General features: G+C 40.1%; 1 long non-coding RNA gene across 1 annotated transcript; it reads right to left on the minus strand.

Moving 5' to 3' along the window:
- Positions 1-3462: 3462 nt before the first annotated feature.
- LOC129435586 (uncharacterized) lies at positions 3463-7107 on the minus strand. Its single transcript, XR_012360199.1, has 5 exons — positions 5686-7107; positions 4863-4933; positions 4295-4776; positions 3993-4215; positions 3463-3889 (listed from the first exon to the last, which is right to left on the minus strand). It is a non-coding gene; the product is annotated as an uncharacterized lncRNA (long non-coding RNA).
- Between the last annotated feature and the right edge of the window lie 2139 nt (positions 7108-9246).

The following is a 9246-nucleotide window of genomic DNA, read 5'->3' on the forward strand; positions in this document are numbered from 1 at the left end:
CAACTCCAAAGAGATCCGATCGAAAGTGGCTTCGACCACCTCTGGATGTGGTTGAAAGTGGTCGAAAGTGGACGAGCTCAAAACGTTTTGAACACCGTTTACACCTGGCATTAACGTCGTCCACTTGTGATCCGATCGACGGGGGCACATGTTGGTGCCAAGTGTAGACAGCCTCATGGATATGTATATAAAGGCTAGATGGCTCGTCCGCGCTGCTGGCCAATTGAGTGCAACGTCCGCATTTTGGCGGCCGTCTTGCGGCGGGGCGCTCGCTCGCTCGTGGCGTTGAGTTTTAATGGTGCGGGTGCTTTTGGGTGACCGTGACTTGCTTAGTTTTTTACCGATTTTCAAGCGGTTTGGTTTGTTATAAACGTCAAAGATGTACCTATGACACTGCATACCTATACTAAAAATAAAAATAAATTCATGAAACATGTTAAAGCATCCAGAATTATAGCCACGTTAATAACGTTTGTAAAAACCCAAACCGTTTGAAAATCGGTAGAAAATTGAGCAAGTTATGGTCATTTAAAAGTACCTGCACCATTGGACTGGGCGCTGCGAGTGAGCGACCGCCCTGTCGTGGGATGGCCGCCAGGTAGGGTGACCATATGAGATTGGCTGAAATTCGGGACGGGGGGGGGGGTTCATCCAATAATAGTTTTATTTATAAATTTTATTTAATAATAAAAGATAATGAATTTCAAACGGAATCAATCATATTAATATAAGTACATATGCATATAAATAAATTTATATAATACGTATAGTAGGCTATTTTATACTTTATACAATTATAGTTCATACAATAATAGTTTTCTTTATTTTATAATAAAAATAAGGAATTTCAAACTGAAGTTACTGAACTAATCCTATTTTTATTAATATAAGTACATATGCGTATAAATTTGCAGAGCAATGGGCAGCCGGCGGGGGCTGGCTGCAGGATGACTTAACCTCCTCGCTCCTGTTTATCAGACAACTACTACTCAAGATTTTGCTTTAGTATAATTTTCCGGGAAATTAAAGCGGGATTCGGATTAAGATTTAGCTTCAGTATGATTTTCGGGACAATTAGAGCAGGATTCGGGATTCGGGACAGCAGCTTAGATTTCGGGACTGTCCCGAATTTTTCGGGACGTCTGGTCACCCTGCCGCCAGGTGATGCCGTTAGGGACTCCGCCTTGAGCCATCTAGCCTTTATATACATATCTATGAGAGCTAACCCGGTTAAGTGAGTAGGAGGTCTCTGCAGAACAAAAAGAGGTGTTTCCCAATTGGGGGCGGTTTCAAACTGAAATAGGTGTTTTTCCACCTCTTTGTCTGATTGGCTTAAATTGAGTGGGCGATTCCCCATCATCAACTCCAATATTTGATGCAGGCAGCGACGAGCGCCGCCTGCCACCGAGAGAGGTCGGCTCCATATGCATGTAAGTGAATTGTTGCCGATTTGTGTAATGCTTTTGATTAATGTATGTTATTTTATTGCTTGTTACCGACTAAGTTCATTGTAACGTTCAGTCACAATATTGCATATTATGTCACAATATGGCGGTTTTGACCGGAAGTAGGGAAAGCATACTTTAAACGCATTTAAACGCAGCAAGTAAGCAATGCATGCAAACAAACAAACAAACGAGGAATAACACTCATACACCACAATTAGATCAGCAGGGGCCTATTGCACAAAACTAGGATAAGGGATTAAGCCGGGATATCTTGGTGATCCTGGCTCAACTGATCCATGATCCGGTTGCACTAAAGCTGGATAGGGGGCAGGAGGATATGTTGTGGTATAAATTACCATGGAGATCTATTCTGTGGAGCTAGCCTGCTCCAGACCAGGCTAAATTCCAGGATCTATTTAATCTCATCCCTTATGTCAGTCAGCAGTCACCACAAATGGAAACCAATAGTTATTTTACTGCCCAATATACATTGTTATCACATATAACTACACCCACTGTCATTTTTTAAATGTTTGTGATCATTAATTTCAATAATTTTGGATAAATTATGATTTTTAGATGATGTTGCTATCACTAGATAATTTACAGTTTCTAATAGACTATAGGGAATGTGGAGTTGACGTCACGCGGTGTTGCATTATGGGTAATCCGCCATATTTGCAGGATCGCGTCCTGTCCCGCTGTATTAGATTTCATGTGTTGGAGGTTGTTTTTGTATTTTCTGTCGAGATTTTAATAAACTTCTATATGTTTGGTCAGTACTGCTCGATCAAGCAGGTCACGCGATCGTTCAGGGAGGAAACTGGACAACGGAATACGTTTTTTCAGCTTTTCTTCGTGGTAAAAACAAGGGAAGCCGGTGCAGGAGCTGACGAAAAGACGCCGGATCGCATGGTTTGCCTGCTGCAATCAGGAGAAAAACGTCTACTTTTCAAAAAAATCCCTAAATCATTTCTGATCACCCTAACCACATGAGTATAAAAATAAATATTTAGACAATTTTGACGATTGTAACAAATATTTTTTTATTAAATGCAACTGCTCAAACCCACTGCTTGTGACTCTTTAAATAACATAACGTTAGCTAAATATTTAACATTTTGTTTGTTTTAATAACTTGGCCAAAACAGAAGTGCCATCTTATGAACATGTGTTGATTCATCGCACAGAATACAATGGAGAATTGTTTTATAGAATCATTAAGACATTGTCAGTAAATAGCTGGTTTGCCAACCGTCATAAAACTCCAAAAGAAGAAGTGTCATCTTACTATAAGCTTGAAGAGATTTATAGCTCTTAAACTCCTGCAAAGTGTAAATAAATCCTGCAAAAACAAGGTAATTGATCAGATATGTAAGCGGAGGTAGTGCGTCTGGATCCGTAATCCAGTCTTGGGCTGCTAAATCATGGATCTATGTTGTTTATTTGTCCAAATAAAGTTTTTTGGCAGTAGCATTTAGTTTCTCCCGATAAGGTCCCTTCTCTTTTTCTTTCAACTTTCTCGATTTCTTCCGTTCTTCTTCAATTTTACCTAGTTTTAGATTAACACACGCACAATTAAATGGCATAGCGGTCGGCGGTGCCTCTAAACATGGCGCCCACGTCCCATAATGCAACACTGCGGTGACGTACATTAACATTCCCTATAAGGCTATATAAAATGATAGAACATTAGGGCCACAGAGGAAAAATCAGACAGAGAATGAAGTCGTAATATTGTAACTTCTTGTTTTAGAAGAGGACAGTTGTTGCAATAACAGTTTTGGGGCATTTCGTGGAATTGTACTTCAGTATGGTTTCAGAAACAAGGACATACTTAATCTTTTGGCACATCAGCATCGAATTGTTATAAGTATCAGGACTGTAAAAACAATATGCATCTTTCCACAGAAAGAACCAGCCTCAAATGTATGACTTTCTCCTTTCCTCTGTGTGGCCCTTATACTCTGTCATATAAAATACACATTCCATATAAATATAAAAGCACAAAGTGTAACATTATGTTTCTTTATTGAATAAGGAGAAAACAAAGCAGGTAAACCATCAGCTCCTTTCGAAACTGAAGTCAAACAGTGACTCTACAAGATGGAAAGCACAGAATCAAAGCATATTATACAACCAAAGGATAAATACACATTCAAAGGTCTGTATATAACACACCCTGCATGTCTGCACACTGAAATAAATGCAGGACAAATGCCCTCTCAGTAATGTCACATGCCCTCACAGGGCTGACCCTTAATTTGTGAAGGCAGTGAGAGCGTGCCTTCAGGAGGCCAAAGGTCATTTCAACTCTGGGCCTGGTCCTGGCATGGGCATAGTTGTAGGCCTGCTGTGCTTCCTGAGGGTCTGTGAAAGGTGTCAGGAAAAAGGCTGGCAGCCATACCCCCGGTCTCCCAGCAACACACCAGAGAATTCACCTGTCGACACAAAATCTCATCATTACTACCTCATAAACACAGTGATATTCTTTACACAGCCATTATGTAAAAAGTGGTTATTAACAGGGGTTGTGTGGCTCACCTTATGATAGGCGCTGATAGATTTCAGAGGTCCGAAAGATTCTGCAGTCATGGACTGAGGCAGGCCATTTTGCCAGTGTTCAATGGAAAAGATCAAAAAGTTATGTTCACCTGAACATTAATGCTGTGAAAAGATTTCATATTTACAAAATCTGCCTCATGGGCACCTGAGGGGGCTTTTATCCTTATGTGTGTGCAGTCCAGTGCACCAATGACACAGGGTCCTGTAAAAGAAATGAGATTTTGTGATGGCTCCAAATGATGACTCCTTTGTATAGTACTTTCACAAGTTTGACATGATACCTTATGTCTTCTGGAATCCAGAGAGATGGTCTCCTCATCATCATCGCCGTTATGTGCTGATGAAATGGGGCCTTGACCCTATCACATTTAATCTGATTCATATTGAAGCTAGTAGACAAGACATGCCAGGCCTACAGTATGCCTTTGATTGAGTACTCACTGGATCAGCATCGTCTGGTGCTCGTGCTGTTGGCTTTAACAGTAACACAGTGCTGCCAGACACTGCAAGGCAATAGGCAAACCAAAGTCAGACAGTTCAAATAGATTCAATATGAATGTGATTGTGTCCCATGTAGAGATGGAAGAACATATCTTGTATGAAGCGGGTGGCATCTTGGGAGGGACCTATGCTTGTCTCTTTTCCCCCAGGGATCCCCTCCAACAGGCCTGCCATTTAGCTCCAAAGCTGGCCTCTGCTGGGGGGAGGTCAGCTTTTGGTGACCCACCACCCGTGCCTTGTCTCTGGGTATTCTTTTTCACTGCTAAAACATACAGACAATGTGTAAGCAGGCACCTTCTGGGTACAATCTATGCTTGTGCATTATTAAGTATTAGTCAGGGCCCTTACCATTCTGCAGAATCTTCTTGTATTTGATTTTGACCTGCTGCCATGTCCATTTTGGCCCGGTCATATTTAATCTACATCACACACACACACACCACACAAAAAAAGAGAGACTTTCTTTATCACACAAGAACATTCAATGGAGTCACACTGCAGGGAATGACTTTTTGTTTTTGTCCTTTTTTCAGTAGAAATATATAAAAGATTCTTAAATTAAGATGCATTTTCTTAATGAGCAAAATTACCTAGGAAAATAAGGAAAAAAATCAGCCAATGGAATATGAAAATTTGTTTTAAATTAACTGTTTATGAAAAAGTATATTTCAAGAAAATTTTTAATACATCTTAATTTAAGAATTTTTTGATATTTTTACTGAAAGCAAGACAAAAACACAAAGTAATTTTTTGCAGTGCAATGAGCAAGTGGCCTTGGATCCTTTGAAAGGTGCTTTATAAATTAAATAGATTATTATTAATAGCTCATCTATTTATTTAATTCAATTTTATTTATAAAGCCCTTTTCACAATTGTTTCAAAGCAGCTTTACATTAATAAAAGCAGAAAAAAGTCAACGGTGGACAACATAAGAAGCAGAGTACATAATGAGCGTAGTAATGTAAGGCTTTCATAATAATTTATTGAAGCCTTATCCAGTGTGATGGAGTTACTTAACACAATTTCACTCATATTTGCAGTCCATTTCAATAAAAAATTAACTGTTTTATTATCAGAGTACAATTGCGTTTTTGGAGATGTGAATTAAATATTTTAATTGTAATTGTGATGTTTCAGCATAGCGGTGAGTGTGTAATTGTGCACTACTTACGCATTCAGGCGGTCTGCAATACTTTGCCACGCTTTATCTCTTTGCTTTATCACTGTGGCGGTGTTGCCTTTCTTCTTAATTATGTCTTTTACCTCCTCGTATGGATTTGCGCCTCTGACAGGGAAAAGAATGCCGCTCTAGTGGCCATGGTGAATCTGTGATCGGTGGCGGGGTCTAGTTGAGTGATCCGTGAGCGCGCACCTATCCAGGATTGGTTTCACCTGGATTGATGAATCCGTGTCTGATCATCCTGACTTGGTCTTTGTGCAACCAATTGAGCCTGGACGCACTTGTTTTGGCTTCATTGAGCTCAGCTCAGTCATTTATCCTGGATGTCTTAATTCTACTTTTGTGCAACAGGCCCCAGGTCGCATACTTTGGAATTGGAAGATAAATAATTATTCAGTCTAAAGAAATAAGAAGTAAAATGTGTAAGTATTTCTCCAAATGTGCACACGTTGGACTTATAGGTATGTCCCCTTACGAACATTAACCATGGTTTTATTGTGGTAAAGGTGTAGTAACCATGTTTTTTGGTGTATTGATTACTATCAGCAAAACTATGGTTTTACTACACTAATCATATTATCAAAATCATGGTTAGTTTGCGGTTACCATGGTTTTACTACAGTAACCATGTTTTTTAACCATGGTTAATTTTCGTAAGGGTCTCGTTATTTTATTCAACATTTCCAGCTGTCTAACATATATTTTGATAATAATGCTAAAAAAAATATTTGTAACATTATTATTCAGTCATTTCAAAGTAACACCTAAATGGACATTATCTGCTATTGTTATTTTTAAACAAGTAAATTCGTGTTTGGGAGAAAACAAGCAGCTGTCAGTCCATATTATATTGATTGGTGATCGTAGTGGTGCAGCAGGAAGTTTGTTTTTCTCTACGGTACTTCCAGTCAAAGCCACTATCTTGCGATATAGGCATATCTGTGTCACTTTAGCGGTTTACATCTGCAGTGCAAGTAATGATATTTTGCATAATTTTTTATGGCTATGCACAGTTATAATATGTCTTTGTCTTTATTGTGTCTTTAGGTAAAGAGAACTGGGGTCCTCAAATGACCACAATACACATGATAAAACCTACTAAAGCTTGCTGGAGCCACTGACTCGGTCACAGCGTAAACTGGTAATGTAACTGCAGTCGTCCATTATGATTACATTTTAGATTTTCATTTAAACTTGCATTTATGTATTTATCAGACTGTTATACTAAGCAACTTAGGATAGAGGAACATAAGTAATTTGTCACACAGAGCCAACAGTATTCATTGTGTGCAATGCCAGGTCTATTATAAAGATGGATAGATTAGGACTAGGAACATGTTGATTGTCAATAATTGAACATTTCTATTCTCATAACGAGTGACATAAGCTCTTTCAGTAAGTAAAAAGAAACACTGGCATAAAATATATTAAACCATAAACAATAAAAAAAACATTAAAAGTAGAATTAATTTTTTCCTCTTTTCTCCTTAAATTATTGATGTTCTATTAGGTTTGTTCGACTTCATGTGGCGCTGCAAGAACCGACAGGCGGATGACGTCAAAGTAACGTGAGAGCTAGTCGAAATTAGATTTCTCCATATGGTTCTCTAAACAAACTCGCTGTACTTTAACGTCATCCGCCTGTCGCCTCTTTAGGCGCCGCATGAAGTCGAACCACCCTCTCGTCTCTTCCTTGTGTCCTCCTCAGTGACACACCCTTGAAGATACAGCAGGCATGTATTCGCCATTTTACTCAATCTTTAAAGTGCAATTGGGTTATTATGACCACTACTTTTGTTCCTCTACAGCAGGGTTCCCCAAATCTTAGCCTGGAGGGCCGGAGCACTGCAGAGTTTGGCTCCTACCCTGATCAAACACACCTGAGCAAGCTAATCAAGGTCTTCATGATCACTAGAAAATCACAGGTAGGTAAGTTTGGTTAGGGTTGGACCTGGACTCTGTAGTGCTCCGGCCCTCCAGGGTAGGATTTGGGTAACCCTGCCCTACAGCTTGCTCTGCTAGTTCTTCGAGCAATCTTGCTGGAAGTTTTGGTTCATGATGGCGATTTTGCAATCCGCAACCTTGCCCTTACATACAGTTGCTTTAACAACATTGTGTGCAAGGAATTTTTGTGTTTCTGGCAAATTTTTCGGTGGCTGGACAGTAGGTTTTATTATGACGCTTTTCCATTGCATAGCACCCCACGGTCCGGTCCAGCCTGGGTCGGGTCAGCCCACCCTTGGGAGCTTTTCCACTAGGTGCAGTACGTGGTACCCGATACTTTTTTTCGTACCACCTCGGTTGGGGTTCCAAGCGACCCGAGCTGATACCAAACGTGACGCGAAAACACTGTAGATCACTGATTGGTCTGAAAGAAACGTCACTAACATCGCTGTGCTAGGCTAGCTTGCGCTGTCTCGAGCAAACATGTTGTCATCTGTGCTCTGCTATAAGTTCCCATACACCCTTTTATCGACGAAAAACATCCACATGTTGAGAATCAGGGACACCATAACAGGTTTTTCCAGGCTTGCAGTTTGTGGTGGAACATTCGCGACGAGCACGTCAGCATTATATGCTTAAATGCAACTTCAGTGAGGCTCAGCGGAGCGCCGTCGACTGACACCGCGGGTGTTTGAAACTGTCATGTGATACAGAGGTAGTGATAAACGCGATGTGCAAACATCTATTTGTGGTGGCCAATTTTAATTTTATGGCGGACTGAGAAATAAATAAATGTATGGGAATGTACAACAACGCTCTCCTCTCACTTGTATGATGTCACAGCTGTGGGCAGCGCAAATATAACGACATGCCTAAATCCCTCCCACTGCGAAGTGATACTAAACTCGATGGAAAAGCTAACTACGCCAAAGTGAGGTGAGCTGACCGACCCAAACTAAACTAAACCGTGGGGTACTATGCAATGGAAAAGCGCCATTAGTGTCTTATTAACCATCTTGATATCATTGCTATAGTAAAAACGGCTCTGTTTGTTTCTTTCACAATTAACATATAACATTGGTCAGTACATTGTTGCACTAAATGCAGTTGCTTGTGAATAAGATCAGTTTTTTATACTTTTATCAGGTGTGGTGAACTGGAAAGCATTTAATGAGAACTACAGAACCCTGTACACGATTCCTTACTCGATATCCAGATGCCTCCAGTGTGACACCTTGTTCAAGAATCATGGAGCAGGCTACAGAGGTAGAGGAGAAAGATGCTTCTGCAGGGTTTTAGTCCTGTGATGACTGTGAGGGATTTTGTGGAATCGACACATCGTTTTTATGAGGCTGGAGGAAAAGTAATCTAATTTGAAACTAGTGGGTGGTTTCCCAGACAGGGATTAGCTTAAGGCAGGACTAGACCTTAGCTTAATTAGAAAATATAACTAGTTTTTACAAACATGCCTTACTAAAAACATTACTTCTGTGCATTTTGAGGCAAAACAAAGGGCACTGATGTATTTTAAGATATGTCAGTGCAAGTTGTTTGGGCAGCTCTTACATTTATTTTAGTCTAGGACTAGTCCTGTCCGGTGTCGTGGGC

Source organism: Misgurnus anguillicaudatus, chromosome 21, assembly GCF_027580225.2.
Source record: "Misgurnus anguillicaudatus chromosome 21, ASM2758022v2, whole genome shotgun sequence".
NCBI classification, from domain to species: Eukaryota; Metazoa; Chordata; class Actinopteri; order Cypriniformes; family Cobitidae; genus Misgurnus; species Misgurnus anguillicaudatus.